Source organism: Juglans microcarpa x Juglans regia, chromosome 1S (assembly GCF_004785595.1).
Source record: "Juglans microcarpa x Juglans regia isolate MS1-56 chromosome 1S, Jm3101_v1.0, whole genome shotgun sequence".
Lineage (NCBI taxonomy): Eukaryota > Viridiplantae > Streptophyta > Magnoliopsida > Fagales > Juglandaceae > Juglans > Juglans microcarpa x Juglans regia.
The window spans coordinates 9,015,789-9,038,721 of NC_054595.1; the positions used below are offsets into that span (position 1 = coordinate 9,015,789).

Sequence of the window (22,933 nt, forward strand, 5' to 3'; positions counted from 1 at the left end):
CTACCCTTGGGGTATTCAAGGTCCCCAATTCCTCCAAGAAAATGGAAAATGCTTTCTGCAATAAAGTTCTAGATGCCCTTCACGATGCCATTTCTGGCTTACATATGGAGGTAGCCCATGGCTAATAGAACTAATGAAAATGCAACACGTGGAAAGTAAAATAAAATAGAAATAACAGATTGCAACATAACGACACAACTATTGATCTAAACGGCAAGTTGTAGATGTGTGATACCCCATTTGATATGGATAAGGGTAGGTGGTGTAGGGGGTCCTACACTGTTTGGGAATGAGAAGTTCTTGCTCTTTATAAGGTTTCATTGAGACTCCAATTGTATCATTGACTAGTCCTTTTGGAGTATAGGCCATGTGGTTTGGGCCTTCCATTGGGGCGTTACAAGATGACTCGTAGTTCAGCTTCTTTTATTGGCCTTCAAAACTGTGCGGGTTGTTTAATTGGGATCATAAAAAATTCCATCCCTTTAAAGAACCTTGTCCTCAAGGTTCAGATATTGAAGCAACTCTACCAATTAGTTACCAAGGAGTATCATATAACTTGCCTGAACAGTGAATGCATTTTCAACCCAATGAAAGCAAGGCCAAGCATGCCAACAAGCTTCATGTCGAGGTAGACGAAGGTGACATGCAAGACACACAACATTCTGTGGAAGACCTACTCCAAAAAATACGAAGCCCATTTTTTGAAATTACAGATGTCATCCCGAACAAAATGCCAGATTCCAAACCATATACACTTTCTTCAACAACTTCATATTCCATATTCATCCCAACCAATCTTAAGCATAATTGCATCATAACCCATGCTAATGTTGCAGTTCTGTATGCAAACATACACGGAAGAATCTGGAACTATACCATGAGTGTAAGGAGATTTCGGTGGAGCATCAGCAGTGATATTCTCGACTAGCACATTGCTACAATACACTAGATGATTGTTCCAATCAGGCTCATACAAGCCATATAACAAGGAAAGGTATAGAGTGCTAAGCATCAAAACCAAAGCCCACTGGAATTGATATTGCCTAAGTAGAGATGACACCAAATTAACATTACCATCACCCTTAAGCCAAATCTCACACAATGCTGCTGGCAGATATGCTATTGCAATTCTCTGTAGTATACCTATCCATCTCATATGTTCAATATCCACCCCATAAGTTAAATCATTAAGGCCATGGAAGAAGCCACCTTGAAGAAACAAGCCTAACATTAAAAGCTTTAGAGCCTGTAGTATTGCTTTTCTAGTTGTAACAGCTCTGCATGACAAATTATTATAGGTGAGTGCAAGTGGATACCAACAATAAAGAGGAAAAATCGCATGATAAAATCTGCAATTGTTAAATCATCCCAAGACAAATGATTAATTGCAGGTAGGATTCCACCAGCATCATCCACAAATATCATTAGCTCATCAGAGTCAATAAATTCCACCAGATGTGGTCGGCTATGATTTAGGGAATGAAAACTAAATTGATTCCACCAGACAGAACCCTGGCCATCAATTGTTCCATTATCACCTGTTATCACCACATCATTTAAATTTTGCCCATTAATCAAGCTACGATATGTGCCACCTGGAGACTCGATACCTTGACCATAAGATGGGAGAGGATCTACAATATCCCAGTGAATGTAATCCTGCGATCCAACATTATAACCTCTCTTCTTCTCACTGTTAGGGACCTCATAAGGAATGAGGAACACCCAACCTCCATGAACATCCAGCAAGTTCTTACAATTTTCCCTAAATAAAACCCTAATTTTCATAGGTCCCTTCCATGTTCCCCTTTTAGCACAAAAAATGCGCCTACTCATTTTATCGAACATGTTGAGTGCAAAATATGTACAACCATGCATACCTTGGCTCACAATGGATACCAGCTTCCGGACTGTGTTCTCCAATGTCTCACAAATGTTAGTCATCAACATTCTAGGCTTCAAAATACCTTTGATATATTTTTAGACCTGACGATGAACTTCAGCTACTCGGTGAGCTGAATTGTATAATGGTTTTTCAAGGCGCTCCCACTCCCTCTTCTCTTCAGACATAGTCCTCCATAGGTTTTCGTCTTTGTACTGTTGAATCTCACCCTCAGGAAACTAGCTAGAAGGGAAAAGGCCACTAACAGGAATGGATGGTGGATCGGTTTGCTCAGGTACTTTTGTATTTTTCTTGCTTTTACTTTTCTTCTTTTTTTTTTCTTTGAAACTTCTTGGTTGGCGGCATACTCAACAGAAATATGGTTGGATGTTAAGCCATTGCTGGTGGCAATGGGAGGTGGCGCGACAGGGTTGACGAAGAAGGAGTTGTGGTTTAGGATTTTTGTTGCATTCTCGTGACCTTCTAAAGTGAGACACCTTCGTAATCACCATCAACATTTTCCCAAATGGAAGTGGTGGCATCGAAGCTCATGGTGGTCAATAGCTTTCTCAACGGCGACATAGCACAAGATCAGACGGTCTTCGTATGAGTGTCTTCCAAAATTGCCTTGCAGGTCCAAGTAGCAGATGGAGATGGAGTGTGCTCCCAGATTCGGATGACCTTATTGCTTCTATAGGGGCAAAAATGAGAGGAGTCCCAAAGGAGCTAGCAGTTGGATCCCACGCTAGGCTCCATACCCTGTCACGATGGCTTTCGAGCACTTCAAACAGCTTCAGATCACTCACGACCTCCATGATGGCAGCATCGACCACCTCCTTCGAAGACTGCATTGGGCGATGACCCTTTACAAAGAAGGCCTCGACGTCAGCATAGTTAACATAGTGAGATAGCAGATGAACTCGACTTATGGAAAAATAGCTAGTGCGAATACCAGGGTAAAAAATCCACCACCCAGTCACTAATTTGCTCAAGAGTGAGGTTGAGGGGGTTAGATCTTCAGAAATGCGCTTCTTGCCAGTGAAGAACATTTTTTTGGGGTTAGGGATTTGAGGTTGGACATGGGAAGGAAGGAGGAATATTTCGTTGGAGTAAACTCTCGTGGTTACCGCAATAAGCTGTTCCATTTCCATAGCATTTTTGACGATGACCACTGTATTCCCGTTGAAAATTTTGTTGTGATCCAGTAAATTTCACAAAGATTCTCTTGAACGGTGGTGTGGAAGATTTCTTCCACCTCTATTAGAATATCTTCCTCTTTTGTTGTGTAACGATCCGATTTAATATTATTAGAGATAATTACGGATATTTTATTAGATTTGATAATTAGGTTATTTTTCCGTTAATATTTTTATGCATAAAGTAGGATTTTTTTTTTTTTATTAATTTGAGATATATTTTAAGATAGGTTTCTAGATATTGTTTTTTTTTTTTTTTTGAATTTCTTTCCCTATCCTATGCGTGTATTCTTATACTGTTGGATTTCCAGTTTGAATAAGATTCTTACATCAAAACCAACTCCCAGCTCCAACTTATCCAATCTCCTTATCACTCACGATATCTCCCTCTACCTCATATATAAAACTCATCCTGACTCCCAGAAATAAACACAAATAAATCTGGAGAAAGTTGGACCTCACCCACGCACAGCACCCGTTCACTTTCACAAACCACCTCCCTTCAAACCCACACACCCAAGTTGCTCCCTCTGCCATGAACTACCACGGAAACAAGCCCGCCGAAAACCACCCACATCCCCTCCTCCCTCATAGCTCACGACCTCCACTCAGTGGCTGCCACCACATTCCCTCAAACCAACAAATGCTCAAGCCGCTCCTTCTGCACCCACACGGCACCGACCACCACCCTTCCTCCTTCACAGCCCACGGCCAAACAGAAACCAGCGATATACAAGAAGCCAAGCATCCCCTGTTTTAGCCCCACAAAACAGAGCAAATCACGTCCAAGAGTTCCTCCACACCTCCTTCCTCAGCGCTAGATAACGGAAACCACCACCGTGCCGAGACTACCCTGTAAGCCTTTCTCTCCATGTTATCTCTCTGCCCCAGTTAGTTTCTCTTCCTCCCAACGTCAAACACTAGTCTTACGTTAGACTCTCTCTCAAGCTTTTGGTTTCTCTCTCTGTCTCTCTATCCAGCACCAAGCTCTCCAGTGTTGAGCCACCGACGAACCACCTACATCCCATCGTAAGCCACGAACGTCCAAATCTCCTCTGTAAGTGATCTCTCTCTCTCTCTGTGATAAAGTGCAGTACGCTCCTCCCTTGTGTGATCAACATATTAAGTCCCATGGCTTTAATATATAGGTTGGAGTAATTACATACTTATGTAGTGTACTGAATAGGTAATATAGACTTATTATTAATGGACGGACAGATTTATGTGTTGGGCGTAATGGGATATATATATTTATATGCATATTGATTTGAGAGTTACACATGAAAGATTGGACTATATTAGGAAAATTGACCAAGCGTCGGGAAATTTAAGTGGGACATATAAATTCTAGATTTACAGAATTGATGTCAATATTATGGAGTTAATGTGATTTTAGAGTTATGAAGGATCAAGATTTATGAAAATATAGGTTAATTTAGAAATTCAAGTTTTGATTATGAAGTACTTGTTAAGTTAAAAATTTAAGCTAGTTACGTGTATTTTATAGTTAATTAGTTGCGGTCCAAAAAAATTAGATTAGTGCTAAGAGGTAAGTTGAATGATCATACACACTTACATGTATGTACGGTAAACGACATGTTTTTTATAAAAATATTATGCATGTACACCCTTCATTGGAAGCCCTTTTTTACGTACCCAAGTCATGATAAAATTATGAAAATCCATGATTTTATTTGAAGATTTATGTATTAAATTATTTATGAAAATTAATGATTTTATAAAAGGAGTTATGCATCAAGATATTTATGAAAAGACATGATTGCATGTGAGAGTTATGCATAAAAAACTATTTATGAAAAGTCATGATATTATGTGAGCCTTATGAATTAAAATATTTATGAAAAGCCATGCATGATTTTATGTGAAGATTTATGCATCAAAATATTTATGAAAAATCATGATTTTATGTGAGGAAACATGTATCATGGAAATTTATGAAAGAATGCGATTTCATTGGAATCTATGATATGATATGACAAGATATGACAAGTATGCATGCGATTTCTTTTGAAAGCTACGATATGACAAGTATGCAAGTATAATTATGATGAAGTATGAATGATAATATATGTAACAACCTATGTTATAATATGAAGACGGTACCTATGTTATGGGCATATTGCATTGCTAGGTCGTACATGCTGATAGTGCAAACCAGTTTGTTTTCCTTATGTATGGATTCCACAACCGCGGCCATGGGCGGAATTAGAATCTACTTAGATTCGCTAACCCTAACTCACGGGGGTCAACAATGGGTATCAGCCTATGATAAGTGAAAGATAAATTCATGTTCATGTTATTTACGTATGTATATATGAGTATGCACGTTTTTCAAGAAACCTTATGTTTATTATGTTTACTGTATGATGTGTTATTTATTGAGTATTTGACTCATTTTTGTATATTTTTTATATTTTTAAACCACTACAGGTGATGAAATTTATGAAGATGAGACTGCAGGACAATACTTGACCCAGAGAGGCGAAGCATAGGCCTAGAAAGTTTATGTCATGTTCAGTTTATGATTTAAGGTTTAAATAAATTATTTTGATAAGCACATGAGATTTTAGTATTTTTTTAAATAAGTGCTTCCGCAGACTCTATTTTTTATTTTTAGTATTTAATAAAGTTTGTTTTATTTATGGAATCTTTCGCATCTGGTGCGTCATTAAAAGAAAAGTTTTTAGTCAAGTTTAGTAGCACACTGGCTCTCGAAAATTCTAAAAATGTCTTTATTGAGGAGCGGGGTGTTACATGTTGTATCTTCTACACCGTCCTCCATAGACTCTACTTCCTCTTCTTCTTCATCCTCCTACCACTGCACGAGAGACTCCTGCTTCCTTTTGGAATTTTGTTGCATTCCATCGAGTATTTCACTCATATGCTGCAATTTTTCCAAAATCATTTCCATCAACAACAATTGCTATTTATTTAATTGTACTACACCCATGAGGAATCAGTGGCTCTGGATGCCAATTGTAATGAGCTCGGTTATTTCTTGTAATGAATCCTTATGATTCCTCCTGTGTTCTAAATGGGCTGGTGTAAAATGGGAATGATCAGAGTGGAATGAGTAATAGAATGCACAGGAAGTGTTTGTAGAAATGAGCAAGTAAGCTATAAAAGAAATGAAACTACAAATGGCTAAGCTTGGGGTATTCGAGGTCCCCAATTCCTCCAAGAAAATTGAAAATACTTTCAACAATAAAGTTCTAGATGCCCTTCACAGTGCCATTTTTGGCTTACATATGGAGGTAGCCCATGACTAGCAAAACTAATGAAAATGAAACACATGGAAAGTAAAATAGAATGGAAATAACAGATTTCAACATAACGACACAACTATTGATCTCAACGGCAAGCTGTAGACGACTCGTAGTTCAGCTTCCTTTATTGGCCTTCAAAACAATGCGGGTTGTTTAATTGGGATCATTACATCACCTCTCCTCCCCCAATCTGTGCCTCCCTCTCTGCCACCCTGTGAGCTACTCGGTCGTGTGCCTGCACACCACTGCATGCCACGTTTGCAATGCTCGCCAGTCCCTCTCCATCCTGCACCTCCAATCAGAGCCGAGGCTATTTCAGCTATGCCCGAGCACCATTACCTATAAATAGACCGAACCTCCCTCCTTTAAAAACCATCATCGAGCCTCTCTTTCTCCTCAATCATGTCTTCTACCTTTAGATCCCCCAATCTCCCTCTCTCCGTTACCTCATCCCATGAGTTTAGGAATTTTTATCTAGGGTTTTGTCTTGCATTGCCATGGTTCGCCACCTTTAGGAGATCTCTAGTGGTCATCCGACCACCCGCACACCCTTTCCCCTCTACTCGGCCTCTCCCCTCTTAGATCCACCCAACCCGAGCCTAGATCTCTCTCTATCTCTCTTAGGTTTCTGCACCACTGTCTACCACCACCATCCACCGCTAGCATCCCCTTCTCCACCCCTTGTCTACATCAGATCTGCCACCCATTATTTTTCCCAATTTTAGAATCCCTTGTTTCTGCCCAGATTCGTCCTTGTTGTCGTGCCTCAGCACTGTCACCATCATGCTCCGCCCCTCCAGACACCACCGCAGTAAGCCCGTTGCCTCTCACCTCGTACTTTATTTTTTTAGGTCGCATTTAGATATGATTAACCAATTTTTCCATTTGTGCAGCGTCATGCACGTGCACACTCACTGTTTTCTCTAGATTTGAGGGGGACACTTGAAGTCAGCGCAGTTGATCATCTAGAATTACCCTTTCGCGTTGTAAGTAAAACCTCGGACTAAACCTTGGCATACTAACATTGGCAAAATCGTTAAACTATGTTTTTGCGACAGTTTCATTGTGAATTGTAAAGTGGCCGAGGGCCTCATGGAGCATTGGGATAATAATAGGCCGAGGGCTGGGTGAAGCATTGGGAATCGCGTGTAGTTGCGAAAGTGTGAAATTGTGTGCTATGACGTGTTATTTGCTTTTCATTGAGTGCCATGTCATCCAATAACTATATGTTGCATATTTGCATTATATATTTTTTCATGTCATTAAAGTTGAATTATTTGTGCTCTGTTTTATGTTTCTGCTGAAAACTTGGAAAACTGCGATTTTGGTGTCCAAATATTAAAAATATGATTTTTTTGGATATTTGGGTATCATGACCTCTAGCCGAGATGGGGGATTATCTCTTCTAGTCATTCGGAAGCGTATAAAACTGAGTAATGTCCCTTGGATTGTCGCCGGGCGACAACGGGCTCAGATGAGACAGTAATGCTCTCGTGCCAACTTTGTGACCTCTTTGCTAGTAGAGGCTAGAGGGTGCCTGGTCATGTATGCGTCGGAAGTGAAGTTGGCCATCACTCGTTACGAGTCACACGCATGGTCGTTACCCATGGTGTGATGAAGGGAGTTGAGTGTGCAGATGGTCCCTAGGGGAGATCATGGTGCATATCTTAATTAAATAAATGGTAGTTTTCAAAATAAAGAAAAAGGTGATTTTGAGTTTGTGGCTTTTTCTGTAAATATTGAGAAGGAAATTGGTTTTGGTAGTGCTGAAAATCTCAATTTTCCCATTTCTATGATATGTCCACATTTTTTAGTGTTTGTATTTTTGTGGGGTTATTTTATTGGCTTTTCTTGTTGAGATTGCAAAATCTCACTGTGGTATCTCCACGTGCAGTTCCACTCCACAGAACTCTAGACTTTGATGCAAAAGACGGTTATGAGCTTGGAGGATCAGCTCTGCTTGAGGAGTGAAGATTTGGGGACCTTTTCCCTTTTGTAGTGTAATTTGATCTTTCGTATTAACTTTATGTCGGTGTTTGGGAGTTTTAGTGACTATGGTTTATTTTGCTAGGTGATGTAATATTAATTTTTGGTACTTTCAATATTTCAGACTGCCCTTTTTATTTTCCGTTGCATTTTTAACTACACACCTATACTTTGCATGCTTGCACACACAGCTTCCACTTTGCGCATAGGGTGTGTGACATGAGCGACCAACATCCTGGCATCGCTACTCCTGCCAAATCACATGTTGGGGTCGAGGGTGCCGCATCCTATCAATTGGACTTTGAGTTCACTAGTAGGCCCTCTCATCAACATCCATGATCTACCCTCGCGTACCACTAACAATGTATTGTGGTTTCGATATGGTCTAAAGGACTAGGTTGGTAGCATCTACACCCCTTACGATCGTGGGAATCTCGTGTGATCATTCGCCAACCACACATATGTATGATGTGGTAGAATAAGTATGGGAGAATTGTCAAAGACTAATACTAATTCATTAGTGGAAATATCCATAAGCCATTGTCCCCTCATCGCAAATTTAATTACATATCAACATTAGATCGTCTCCCACATCAAAATATATAACTCCATAAATTGTTCATCACCTACTTACAATAAACATCTTAAAATTTTACAAAGGTATTAAACTAAATGGAGACAGACCCCCATGGCTACTCCTTATGCGAGGACTGTGCTAAAATGAGGGAAGGAGTACCCCTCACGTGTTCAAAATGCTAGTGTTAAGGAGGCAGCCGGGGTGGAAGTAAAGCAAGCACCATTTGTAAAGAATCTGGCAGATGCGGGATAGCACAAGGTGGCGAAGGAAGGTTTGCCCTACACCATGTGAACAAAGGATGTGCTGACTGTACTAAATGCAAGCCATGGGTGAGTACAAGTCCGATGCAAAGTTGAGAGCACTTCGAGATAACACAAAAGAGCTCGAAGTGCAACGAGTGTCGTACCCAAGGCCCATGCTCCATCAGAGACATCACAATAGGAGTACACCTAGGAGAAAGGAATACGGACCTACATGCCATATTGCCTGACCTCAGCTTATGGCCTAATGCCATGTGGGAGACTCTCACAAGGAGAAGGATTAATTGCAAGTTAGGTCCCAATGCAAGCTGTAGATACGTGTGCACCTTGTCTCATTAGTCATTCGATCTCTACCTTTCTTCAAGTCCAAAGGACAAATTGATAGCCGAGGTCGAAGGTCTCTCATTCAAGCAATAAAGAGGTCAGAGAAACATCAAGATCTATCAGGACTGTAAGTGGCAGCCTTGTTGTATATAAGACATTGGACAATAGTCAACGTCTCACTTCTGAGATCGTAAAGTGTTTCTTTTTTTTTCTTCTTCTTCTTCTTCTTCTATTTGAGGACTTCAAGGAAGTGGAAGGCTCAAACCCTTCATAAAGTGAGGAATCGTCACCACCAATGCAACCATAGTATTAGAATACTATCAAGTAGGTTCACTCTTACGACTATACTAGAAATGTGAGGTAAATATTTGTGGGTATGTTTAGGATTTCAATATTCTACTTCTCTTCTCTTTCTCTTTTGAAAGTGTGTACTTTTTCACTATATTTGTCAATTACTTTACTTGAAGTTATTTCAAGATAATGTGATTTGAAGTGATGTGCTTTCAATGTGCTTTGTACTCATGGAATTGGGTTGAGAGTTCCCCATACCATTCTTAGCAGCACGTCACCACGAGTTTCATACAGGTACTGGGATTCCCATTGATGACCAGGGTCGGGTGTTTCCATATGGCTTCACATGATATCGCGGGTAGAGAGAGTCTCCTTGTTGATCAAATGGAACATTCTTTATGCTGATTTGATGGAAGTGTTCCACGTATTGACCAGGTAGAGAGAGTCCCCATTTCGAATGGGTGGAGTGATTCCCCATTGTCTTTTGGTGAATGTGTTTCATGTGTTCGCTAAGTAGAGAGATCCCCTGTGCCGAATGAGTAGAGTGATTGGCCATACCTATTATTCTTACGATGGTTTATGAAAATATGTGTTTTACTCAAATGGTGATTCCTCGCCTTGCAGATACACGTGTTTAGCTCAGAGGATGATTCCTTTCCATGCCTAAAATATGTGTGCTCATAGTCTTATTTACATGATGTAACACTCCACCTAATTACTCATTAGGATTAACCCTTAGTATGAGCTTATGCTACCATACTATATTTTTATTGGAATTTTTTTTTCAGCATTAGTGGTTTAGTGAGCAAGCCCATTTTTAGGCATGGAACTAAAACAACCCCATAGCCACGTCAATTCCATCTCATTTTTAGTCCCAATCTCACCAATCTCACCTCATTTCATCCATTTAGAACCAGACCAAGCCTTGGGTGAAATTGGTTCCAAAAACCAAACCAAAAACCCCAAACCGATTGAACCTAAAGGCTAGTTGGATGGCAACCGATTGACATTGCTTTTTAGTTGCATTTATGCTCTTGGCTGAGCTACGACCACACGCCACCTCCTTCCTCCTCAATCCCCATAGGCCTCTCAAATCATCATGATACATTTGACCCAAGTCATCCCCATGAAGAGCCAAAACCGAATGGCTTTTGTGCACAACCCCACTCAACAACCACCCTCCATTTCACCATCTTCTTTGAGCTACACCTTCGTCATCACATGGTAGCTAACCTTCCACCTTGTACCACCTGAAAAAGCCTTCAAGAAGTGACTTCTTACACAAAACAACCATGGAGATAAACCAAAGGGATGCAAACAAAAAAAAAATGAAAATCTACCCAATTTTCAGGTCTATACCCGGTGTATCATGGAAAGTCATCATGCCTTGGTTTTTATTTTTTTTCTCTCGTCTTCCTTCCTACAGCAGGGCAGCTCTACCCCTCTAGCAACCATGTAGCACCTGCCATGATGAGATCATGGCAGTTTAGAACACTATTCACCCTGCAAAGCATGACATAAGCTGAAGGAAGTCCATCATCACTACCACCAATCACAAGCCACCCTTCCAAACCATGACCGGTGCCCCTCCACTCCATTGAGCACTATAAAAGGCCCCTCAAGTCCCTCATTTCCTCCAAACCTCTTCTCCAAGCTCCTCTTGAGTTCTTGAGAGATCTTCTTCCCTTGGAGTACAAAAGAGTAGAAACCGAATGAGTGTTCTTGGAAGTTCTTGAGTTCTTGTGTTGGGAGTTGTAGAGGGCCACGAAATTTGTAATTTTTCTTACCCTAGATCTTAGTTTACATGTCAAGTTGTGATTTTAACTATTGGAGTAATTTTTGGATGAATTTAGAAAAGGTTACCATGTTTAATTCAAAATCGGGTCATTAAGGGTAGATTAAGTGTTTAAATTATTTTTTTAAGTGGGAATTTTAATTATGGCTTGTCTTAGAGTTTTTTGATATGATTTATTAATGTCTTAGAATGATTTTTGAAGGTTTAAATTTGAGGTTGAAAGCATTCCATAATAGATTTTATTTCTATCTTTTGTTTTTGATCAAAGCATGCACAATTTGGTTAAATCATGCTTAACTTGTAAAATTTTGATTTATTTCACCTAGGCTTGAAATATGAGCATTTAGAAAAACCATATGATTGGAATAAGGAGAGAAATGCATGATTTAATTCTAGGTTTTGAAACTTTTATTGGTGATAAGATTAAGAAATATCATGCATGCTTAAGGACTAGTTTAATAGAGATTAAGGTTTCTAGCCATTATCGTTTGTTTTAAAGTTAACAAGTTGAATAAAATATTGTTAGAATATATTTTTTAATATTATTTTTATTTTGGGATTTGAAAAAGTTGAATTGTTTATTTTATTTTGTGTGGAAATTTGGAAAAATTGTAATGATGAGATGAGAGATTTTCAAAGTTTTGGGTTTTAGTCTTGAAAGCAAACCAGGCTGTGTTGGGATAAACTTTTTCACCCAAGATTAAGCTTTAACATGTCATTAAGGATTATAGTGATCATTTGCAGTTAAATAAAATTGAATATGCATGGATTCATTGTGGCGCCCTCGACCCCCACGTGTGATTTGGTGGAAGTCGTGACACCGGGATGATGACCGCATGGATCATACACCCAATTGCCTTGTGCAAGTATGTGCAAACATGCAAAATGTGTATAGAAAAAATATCGTAGCGAAAAAATAGAAGGTAGTCAAACTAAGTACCAAAAAGTTTTAAAAAATAGTACAACCCAAAATAAAGTCTTCCACGAGGTTAATACAGTCATCCGGCTGAAAATAATGGAATGAAAAATAAAGGTCCAACAATAAACAATGCGAAAAGCTCGTCATCACTCCTCAAGTGGGGCTGGTCCCTCCTGCTCATACCCCTCCTTTGTATCAAAATCTATGATCCCATGAAACGAGATCGTAGGTGGGAATACCACAATGAGATTTCGCAATCTAAGTAAATAACTCAACAAAACAACAACCAAGAGATTCAAGCATGAGATTATACAAGCAAACATGTTCAGCAGTTACGAAAGCAATAACCCCAAAATCATTTAATTATAGCCACTCACACCAAAAACCCTTAGTACCCAAACACAAACATTTTATTACTATGTACACCATGGTCTCCCCTCGAGACCACCCGCACACCCTGGCTCCCTTCATCATACCACAGGTAACAACTGTGCGCGTGACTTCATTATGAGCATTGCCTAGCTCTGCGCCCGGCACGTAACATAACCAGGCAACCTTTAGCCCCCGCCAGTAGAGGGGCTCCAGAGTGGTACCAAGAGCGTTATTGTCTTGGCAAAGCTTGCTGTCACCTGAAGATAGCCCATGGGACGTCACTCAGTTTTACACACTCCCAAGTGACCAGAGGAGCTCCGCTGAGATAATATCACATCTCGACTTGGTGTTGTGATACGCAAGCACCCACATCAAAAACCCAGTTTTTAGATTACACAACAAACATAGAATATAGCACAGTTGAATTTAATCATGGCATATATCATTAGTAGTAAAATGCAGATGCATGATAGGCAAGTCATTGGATGGTATGGCATAGCACGCAACAATCACATACAACCACACAGCAATCACAAAACACAGTTTCATAAACCCAACTACACGCGTATCCCATCTTCCATCCGGCCCTTGGCTCAATTTTCGACAACAACTACGTCAAAAATAATCCCAACACTTCTTTGGGCCCAAGGCCCTTCTCAACACAACCAGATTGCAAAAGTTAGCGATAATTTCATGTTAAAATATCAAGGGTCGCTCTAAGAGTTACTTACGACGTGAATGGGAAATCTTGATGATTGAGTGTGCGTCGGTCTACGGAGTCCCACTATTGGATGAGTGCGCGCTTCGCTACTTTGACGAACACCAAACCATTAGTAAATAAACAAAATGTAAACATAAACTAAAATAAACAACTCGAGGCAACTTTGGCTCACTGAGGTGATGCCAAAAGTGGAGGAGCAGCGGCAGGGTAGTTGTGGTGCAAGGTGGCAGCAATGGATTCGGGTGAGATAGAGGGCTTTTTGTGGGTTTTTCTCAAAAAGGAGGTCAGATCTGGGGTGCTAACGGGTGGTTGAGAGAGATGCTATGGTGGGGCACGACAGAGCAGAGGTGGGGATGGGGATGGGCTATAACACAACGGTTGAGTGGATCTGAGGGAAAATGGGCTATGGGAAAAGAATGGTTAGTGCTCAGGGTGGTTGTGCAACTTTAGAAGGTAGCTGAGGGAGGTGGCTCATGGTGGCGCGCGATGACAGATTGGGAAAAACACTCCTAAAGGCTTTGGGATCTAGATCAGAGGGTGGGGAATCTCTAGATCTATGCTTAGAGAAGGGGAGAATAAATTTTGAGATGCTTCGAAGAGGTAGGGAACTTGGCCTATTTGAAGGCTGAGTAAGGGTTCTCAGCAATCGCAGTCGATGCTGCGATTGAGGGTGGTGGACGGCGTGGGGTCTACGAGAGACCCACGCATGGCACGCGAGAAGTGGTCTCCAGTGGCGGCAAGGTACACTCATGGCTCCTTTGATTTCATAGAGGGGGAAAGAGAATACTGAGGGACTCACGGGTTGAGGGATACGGGTGAGGGTGCAAGCCGGTGGTGGAGGGCCTTGTAGACGAGGACCCATGGTGCAGCGCAAGTTGTTATGTGGCCCATGAGGAAAATGTAGATAAGTTGGGGGCCCAAGTACTTTACTACAAGATCGGCTCATTGCCTTAAACCTTGGAGGCAAAACCCAGCATGGAAGGAGATTGGATAAGTGATGCTGTGCTTAATCTCTAAGTGTTCTAGAAGCTAGTTATTTAGTTTCAGAATATTACTTAGTTACCAGTTTGCCCTTTTGTAATTCAGTATTTTACAATACATGTGCCTTTTATTAATTAGTCTAGTTTGTTATTCTTGAAGAGTATAATAGGAGGGAAAAGAGGTTGAAAGGGGATTTGGAAATTTGTTGTTGAAACAGTTGGTATTTTTTTAATTGGGAGCCTTGAACATCCCAAACCGTAGCTATCTTTTCTATTTTTCCCTCAATTTCATCGTTGTAATCTTCACTATCAATCCGAGTTCTTCATCTACTTTTCAAGTGGATTCATTACATTTGGTATCTAGAGCCATCGATTCTTCGTGGACGGGTAAGATTCAACAAACAACAAACACAGTTGATGAAATTTGTTTTGGAGAAATTGCTGAGGATGACAGAAAGACTCGACGAAATGCAACAAAATTGGAAGCGGATGCAGGAATCTTGGGTGCAATGGCAAGACGAGGAGGACAAAGAAGAAAGTGTAGTAGAGGTGGAAGAGTTTGTTGCCGTACCCATGGAAATAGTACTTGGTCTAGGAAGACCAAGCTGCAGAGGAAGGTGTAAAACGGGCAGCGAAGGTGGAATAGTTTGTTGTGGTGCCCACGAAAATTGTTCCCAAATAAATCCCTCTTCCCTCTGATCTCGGAAAGCCAAAATTATTTTCGCTTTCATTTTTACTTTCAGATCTCCCTTCTCCTTCAATGATCGCACTTAACAAAAACCACACTGTGGTTGTTAAAGGAGGAGAGCCAACATTCGAGATGGAGGCGATACCAAGTGGGAGATCGACCCAGGCGGAATTTATTTTCGTTGTCCCCATTTTTTGTTCCCTGAAGCAATTTTTGGGCCTATGAGGGAAGCTCAGAGTCATCTCTTCCCTACACTTTCTCACGAGACAAACATATATTCTCCAATCTCTTAATTTCTTTCCACATATTTTACCCATTACTCTATCAAGACACTCTACAAGGTCGCATCTGGAGCATTTTCCTGGTGAGAGGAAATGCCCTGACAAGAATTTCTATCTCTAATTTCACTCTCTCTGCCCAATTAAAGTTCGGTGACAGTGGTTTCCCTTGCTTGTCCCGATTGATGAGAACCTAGGAAGGAAGAACCTCAAACTTGCTGATAACGAAGACCAATTGAAGATGAATCTTGATATTTCATTGGGAGGCGCAGTGCACGTTGGTATCAGAATTATTGTGAAGGGGCATTATATGGAGAGGATTGCTGCTTTGATATGGAGTGCAATTGTTCATGTTGTGCATATCTGCCACGTTAAGGGTGTGATGCATAGGGACCTTAAGCCTGATCTCAATGGTGGCCCCGTCTCTAACCTCACGAGGAACTTTGTTGTGGCAACCAAGTGGGTCATCAACTCGGAACGTGAGGGTGAAAAGGGAGGTAATTTGAAAAACTCCTTCCTGAAGAAATCTTTCCTTTCCTTTTCTCTTCGTGTTGTGTTCACATGGATAGAAGGGCTCAGTTGTTTGTGAAAATGCCCATTAGAAGTGGTAATTTCTATATTTGTTTGGTTGCTATCGGGATTATCGTTGAGGTTATAGTCCTCCACCCAATACATCATCACACTTATATGAATGGAAGTGAAAATCTGCTAGTTCTTTTGATCAGGGGAATTCTGATTGCCATGCCTACTATTTTTTTTTATCACGATGGATGTTGGCTTCCGTAGGTTCTCTCAACAGAAACAACCCTATTTGTCTGCTGGAGCAAAAATCTGAATGGAATTAGATTGTTCTGCTCCTTAACTGAATCTAACTGGCATGCCATTCTTAGCTAGTAGTGACAATGACAGTGAAAAGACATTACACAATTCTGAGCTAAGCTTGGACACAGGCGTATTAAATCTACCCACGCAACCAGAACCCCTCTAATTGAGAGGAAACCAGAGATGGAGTTGGGGGCAATAACCACCGTAACCACTGCAAGTGAACTGGAACAACAAAATAGGACCAATGAGCCCAAGAAAAATGGTTCGATATTGTGGCCAGGATTGTCTTCAATTGTCTCATATGGTGGTGGGTGTCGTGGTCCTTCTTTTCAGTCCTCTGATGCTAGAATTCCAGGTTGGCTTGATCCTGCTTTGATTGCCTCCAGACACAGGTAATCTGAAAATGGTTTTTTGAGTGGAAAGGTTTCAAAAGTTACTGTTGAAAAAAATACATGGAAGAGGTGTGATGTTCATGTTAATATAAGTCGTCTAATTCAGATCTCAAAAATTCCAGAAAGCCTGAAGAGGTTGCTACTGCAACTTAATCAATGGAGACTAGAGGAAGGATCAAATTTAGGATTGCTTATGGCAACCAATAGATTTGATGGGGTGAGAAACAATTTAAATGGCATAATGTCTTCTGCCGCTCTATGCAATTCTACCACTAAAAGAATTTCAAATGAAGCTAAAACTGATATTCTTCAACCCTAGTGACTTCACAAGATTAGCCCCAGGCTCCTCTGGCATCCAAGGGTACACTCGACAGAAGCAAAGTTTCGATTTCTTGTCCTTGTCAGCTGGAGATGGCGAGATAGAAGCTAAGAATCGAGCTAACAAAGTTGGAAATGGGTTGGATCCTTTGTCACAACTCCAAGTTCCTTATCTTCATTGTCCTGCACAATAGCAGACTCCCATGCCTTTCACTATGCCTCAAACTCTTTATACCTCCTCTGCTTACCCTGATCAGCGTTCAACAACATTAGCTGCAGCATGTCAGCTACAGGTAGCTCCATATCTCGGTAATCCATTTCTACGGGTAAAAATAATATATGCGTCTTTGACCCCGATGGCTAGACAATTGATTTGCACCAATACTCTAAACCTTGTGGACAAGGTTCTTTTGAGTGTGGGACTTTGTTATGAGGCCCATGAGGAAAATGCAGATCAATTGGGGGCCTAAGTACTTTACTACAAGATCGGCTCATTACCTTAAACCATAGAGGCAAAACGCAGCATGGAAGGAGATTTGATAAGTGACGCTGTGCTTAATCTTTAAGTGTTCTAGAAGCTAGTTAGTTAGTTTCAGAATATTAGTTAGTTACTAGTTTGTCCTTTTGTAATTTAGTATTTTACAATACACGTGTCTTTTATTAAATAGTCTAGTTTGTTATTCTTGAAGAGTATAATAGGAGGGAAAAGTGGTTGAAAGGGGATCTAGAAATTTGTTGTTGAAACAGTTGTTATTTTCTTAATTGGGAGCCTCAAACATCCCAAACCGTAGTTATCTTTTCTAAATTCCATTCCCTTAATTTCATCGCTGTAATCTTCACTATCAATCCAAGTTCTTCATCTACTTTTCAAGTGGGTTCATTACACAAGTGGCTATGTGGGTAGCCATGCAGGCGCTCGGGCATGGAGGAGGAAGAAGGAAAAGAGAAACAAAGAAAGAAATAAAGAAGGAGAAATCGAGAGAGTGATGCGGCGCAGGGAGGAAATGAGAGAAAACTTAGGGTTTTTCCTTTAAGCCTCAAAACGTCGTCGCTCAGGGGAAGGAAAAAAAAATTCATCCATCAGCCAACCAAATGGTGCCATTTAAGATGGGAAGGCTGGGCTTCCCTTGCAGCACACGAGTTGGGCCTATTTTCAACACTTCACAAGGCTAGGCTCGGCCCACAACAACCCAAGAAAGAGCAACAACCCACAAATAAACACTTGGGCTTCGAATTCCCTTATAGAAAATAATAAAATACAATAAAATAAAATAAAATTGAACACACTAAATTTTTGAGGTCTCACATCCTCCCCCCTTCAAAGAATATTTTTCCTTGAAATTGACATGCTTAAACCAAATTCCAATACAAAACAAGATACAACTCAAAACATGCTTGAGATAAGACATACAATCAATAGTACCCAAACAAATATGGATAAAGTTATCTCATGTCTGCCTCTCTCTCCCAAGTGAAGTCTTGAGCCTTAGGATCTCCCCATGACACCTTCACCAGTTGTATTTTCTTGGATCTCAGTCTTTGCTCCTTCCAATCCACAATCTTAGTCAGTGCTACCTCATAGATAAGGTTAGGCTATAGTTGAAGGATACTCGGGTCAACTAGTCATGGCTCTTGCTGCCCGAAACTCTTCTTTAGCAAGGATACATGAAACACATCATGCACCTAACTAAAATATTCTGGTAATGCGACCCTGTAGGCAACAGGCCCAACCTTCTCCACTATCTGAAATGGGCCAACATATCTTTCAGTTGGCGGGACCCATAAGCTACGACTCGCCCCTGTTGCATGAGAACACATCCCAACCCAAATTTGGAAGCATCATTGAAAACCACAAACGGCTTGCGCGGCTTTGGAAGTGCTAAAACAAGCGCCGAAGTCAATCTCATCTTCAATTCTTGGAAGCTCCTCTCACACTTCTCAGTCCAGACAAACTCAACATTCTTCTTAGTCAGAGTAGTGAGTAGTTCGGATAATCTAGAAAACCCCTCCACATATCTCCAATAGTACCCTGCAAGTCCCAAGAAACTTTAAAATCTCGTGCACTAAGGTGGGAACGCGGGAAACCCAAAATAGCTTCATCCAGCCAGAACTCACATTCGCTGAACTTTTCATACAACTGGTTCTCCCTCAGCTTACTCAAAACAAACCGCAAGTGATTGGCATGCTCTTCCAAATCTCGACAATAAACCAGGATATCATCAATCAAGACCACCACAAAAGAATCTAGATAGGACTGAAACACCCGATCCATCATGTCCATAAAAGTCACAGGGGCATTAGCAAGCCCAAAAGGCATCACCTTGAACTCATAATGCTTGTACCTCGATCTGAACGCAGTCTTCGGTATATCCTTGTCTCTTATTCTTAGCTGATAGTACCCTGACCTCAAGCCAATCTTCGAAAAAGTAGCTGCGCCTTGAAGCTAATCAAACAAATCATCATTCTGAGGCAATGGATATTTATTCTTTATGGTCATCTTGTTATGCTCTTTATAATCAATGCACATCCTAAGGGTGCCATCTTTCTTCTTAACGAACAGCACGGGCGCTCCCCAAAGTGTAGAGCTGGGCATAATAAATCCCTTGTCGATCAATTCTTGCAACTGGGCCTTCAACTCTTTTAGTTTTGCTGGTGCCATTCTGTAAGGAGCCTTGTCTACCAGAGCTGCTCCAGGTTCCAAGTCAATAGTAAACTCGACATCGTGAACCAAAGGGAATCCAGGGAGGTCATCCACAAAGACATCAGAGAACTCTTCAATGACTGGGATTCCTGCTACAAACTTCCTCATTGATGGATTATACACTACTTGCACCAAATAGGCATCTGCCCCACTAGCCAGGTCCTTCTTTGCTTGGATCCCAATATAACCGTGGGTCTCGACTTCAGCTTGCTACCTGCGAATTTCATATAATCCCCTACAGGGAGATGAAAACTGACCACACGGCTCCAACAATTGATACTCACGAAGTGTCGAATAGCCAATCCATACCCAGTATGATGTCGAACCCAAACAGCTTGAACACTATCAGGTCGGGATCAAGTGTCCTCTCTCCAAAATCCAAAGGACAACCAAAGGTTACCTTTGAACAACAAGTTGTCTCTCTATTTGGTAACACCATGACCACAGACTGTGGCAAGGGTTCCCTGACTAATTTGCACATTCGTGCAAAAGTGGCAAACACAAAGGACTGGGATGCTCCCGAATCAAACAAAGTACAAGCATAGTATTCATAGAACCAAACTCTACCTGATGAGATCAAACACTTCAAATGAAGTTCTAAAAAATTTACCCACTCAATGCATCAACTTAAAAAGACTGGATCAAGTTCATACATGTGATGACCCCCGCATCCTGAGTCTCCGATGCCTCATCATCGACCTCACCAGAAGTTAGAGCGTACACTCTTGCCTGCATTGTCTGCCTTTGATTCGCCCTTCCACTGAGCTGTCCTAGTCGATTTCCTTGAGTAGCATTACGGCACTCACGAGCAAAATGCCCTGTTTGACCACACTTGAAGCATTGGGTCCCACCGTGACGAAAGTCACCTTCATGGGATTGGTTACATCTTCCATAAACTGAGGCTTGACCCCCCATGCGCACACCAGTTGAGGCCTGTGGTCTAGCCCCCGTCCTTGAAACAAATTTTTGAAAAGACCCTGAGCTGCTTCCCTCTCCTGCAAAGCTCCTCCTCTTCTGGCCCGTCTGAGAGCCTATGTGATCATTGAATCCCTGCTCTGCAGATCTCCCGATGCAAACCCTCTTGGAAGTGCTCTGTCTGCATCTCTTCAGTGGCAATGAGATGCGTTGCGAACCTCCCGAGCTCCATAAACTTTCGGGCATATTGCTCCATTGTCATGTCTCCTTGCATTAGGCTGTTGAACTCCCTTACCTTATGACGCCTCACTGTACTGGGGAAGAAGCGATCATCAAACTCCTTTTTAAAGTGTTGTCAGGTCACTATTGAAAAAGATCTCAGCTCCATCTCGAGGATCTCCCACTTAGTCTCCCACCAGGCGACGTCTTCACCTTGCAACATGTAGCTAGCATACAACACCTTCTCGGACTCAGTGCATCCACATATCTCGAACGTCCTCTCGAGATCCTTAATCCACCTCCCAGCCCTCAACGGGTCTTCCTCACCTGTAAAATCGGGGTTCTTATGGGCCAAGAAATGCTCATTGGAGCATTGTCTCTACTCCTCCCATTGCTGGGGCTGGAAATTCTCTGGAGGAATTCTGTTATACGGTTCAACGCCCTAGCCATGGCATAGTTCCCATCGCACAACATCCTTGGTCGCACCATCTTCCTGTCAAAATGCAACCCTTAACCCTAATCTTAAACTCAACAAAAGAAAACCCCAAGATTAAAGCCTACACTTCTGGTAGTGCACCTAGATGACATGTGGTTTTACCCAGAGCCGAACCGCTCTGATACCACTTGTGGCGCCCTCGACCCCCACGTGTGATTTGGTGGAAGTTGTGACACTGGAATAATAACTGCACGAATCATACACCCGATTGCCCAGTGCAAGTGTGTGCAAACATACAAAATGTGTATAGTAAAAATATCATAGCGGAAAAATAGAAGGTAGTCAAACTAAGTACCAAAAAGTTTTAAACAATAGTACAACCAAAAATAAAGCCCTCCAAAAGGTTAATACAATTATCCGGCTGAAAATAATGGAATGGAAAGTAAAGGTCAAACAACAAACAATGCGAAAAGCCCGTCATCACTCCTCGGTGGGGCTGGTCCCTCCTGCTCATACCCCTCCTCTGTATCGAAGTCTACGATCCCATGAAATGAGACTGTAGGTAGGAATACTACAATGAGATTTCGCAATCTCAGTAAATAACTCAACATAACAACAACCAAGAGATTCAAGCACGAGATTATACAAGCAAACATGTTCAATAGTTATGAAAGCAATAACCCTTAAAATCATTCAATTACAGCTACTAACGCCAAAAACCCTTAGTACCCAAACACAAACATTTTATTACTGTGTACACCATGGTCTCCCCTTGAGACCACCCGCACACCCTGGCTCCCTTCGTCACACCACGGGTAACGACTGTGCGTGTGACTTCATTACTAGCGTTGCCTAGCTCCACACCCGGCGCGTAACGTGAGCAGGCAACCTCTAGCCCCCGCCAGCAGATTAACTTCAGAGTTGTACCAAGAGCTCTTGGTCAAGCTTACTATCGCCCGGCGACAGCCCAAGGGACATCACTCAGTTTTACACGCTCCCGAGTGACCAGGAGAGCTCCATCGAGATTATACCCTATCTCGACTTGGTGTCGTGATATGCATGCACCCACACCAAAAATATACATTTTCCAAAAACCCAGCTTTTAGATTACACAACACAACATAGAATATAACACAGTTGAATTTAATCATGGCCGATCTCATTAGCAGTAAAATGCATGTGCATGATAGGTAGTGTGATGGGCACCAAGATGAACCTAGTCTTAAAGATCCTTCGCAAGTTCCAAATGGGCCAATTACAAGGTTAAGAGACAAGAAGATCAAGGAGGTAATGCAAGGATTGGTGCAATCTACTTGGGATGAAACTAGCAAGACTCCAATACTCAAGATGGGCTTCAGAAAAGGAGATCCAGTTTTGATCCACTTGATACAAGCTATGGAAGACATGAGCTAGAGTTATTGTTTGGACCTTGTTTCATTTATTAAAAGGGCTAATTTTATTAGTTATAGGCATTAGTCTAGAATAATGGGGCTTGAGGATGTTTGGCCCACATATGTTTTATGTTTTATGAACTAGGGTTTCAAGAGAAGTTTTTAAGGGTAGTCTAGGGG

General features: G+C 41.4%; 1 pseudogene; it reads right to left on the bottom strand.

Annotated features, from left to right (window-relative positions):
• Window positions 1-769: 769 nt before the first annotated feature.
• On the bottom strand, window positions 770-1,836 carry LOC121247283 (annotated as a pseudogene).
• Between the last annotated feature and the right edge of the window lie 21,097 nt (window positions 1,837-22,933).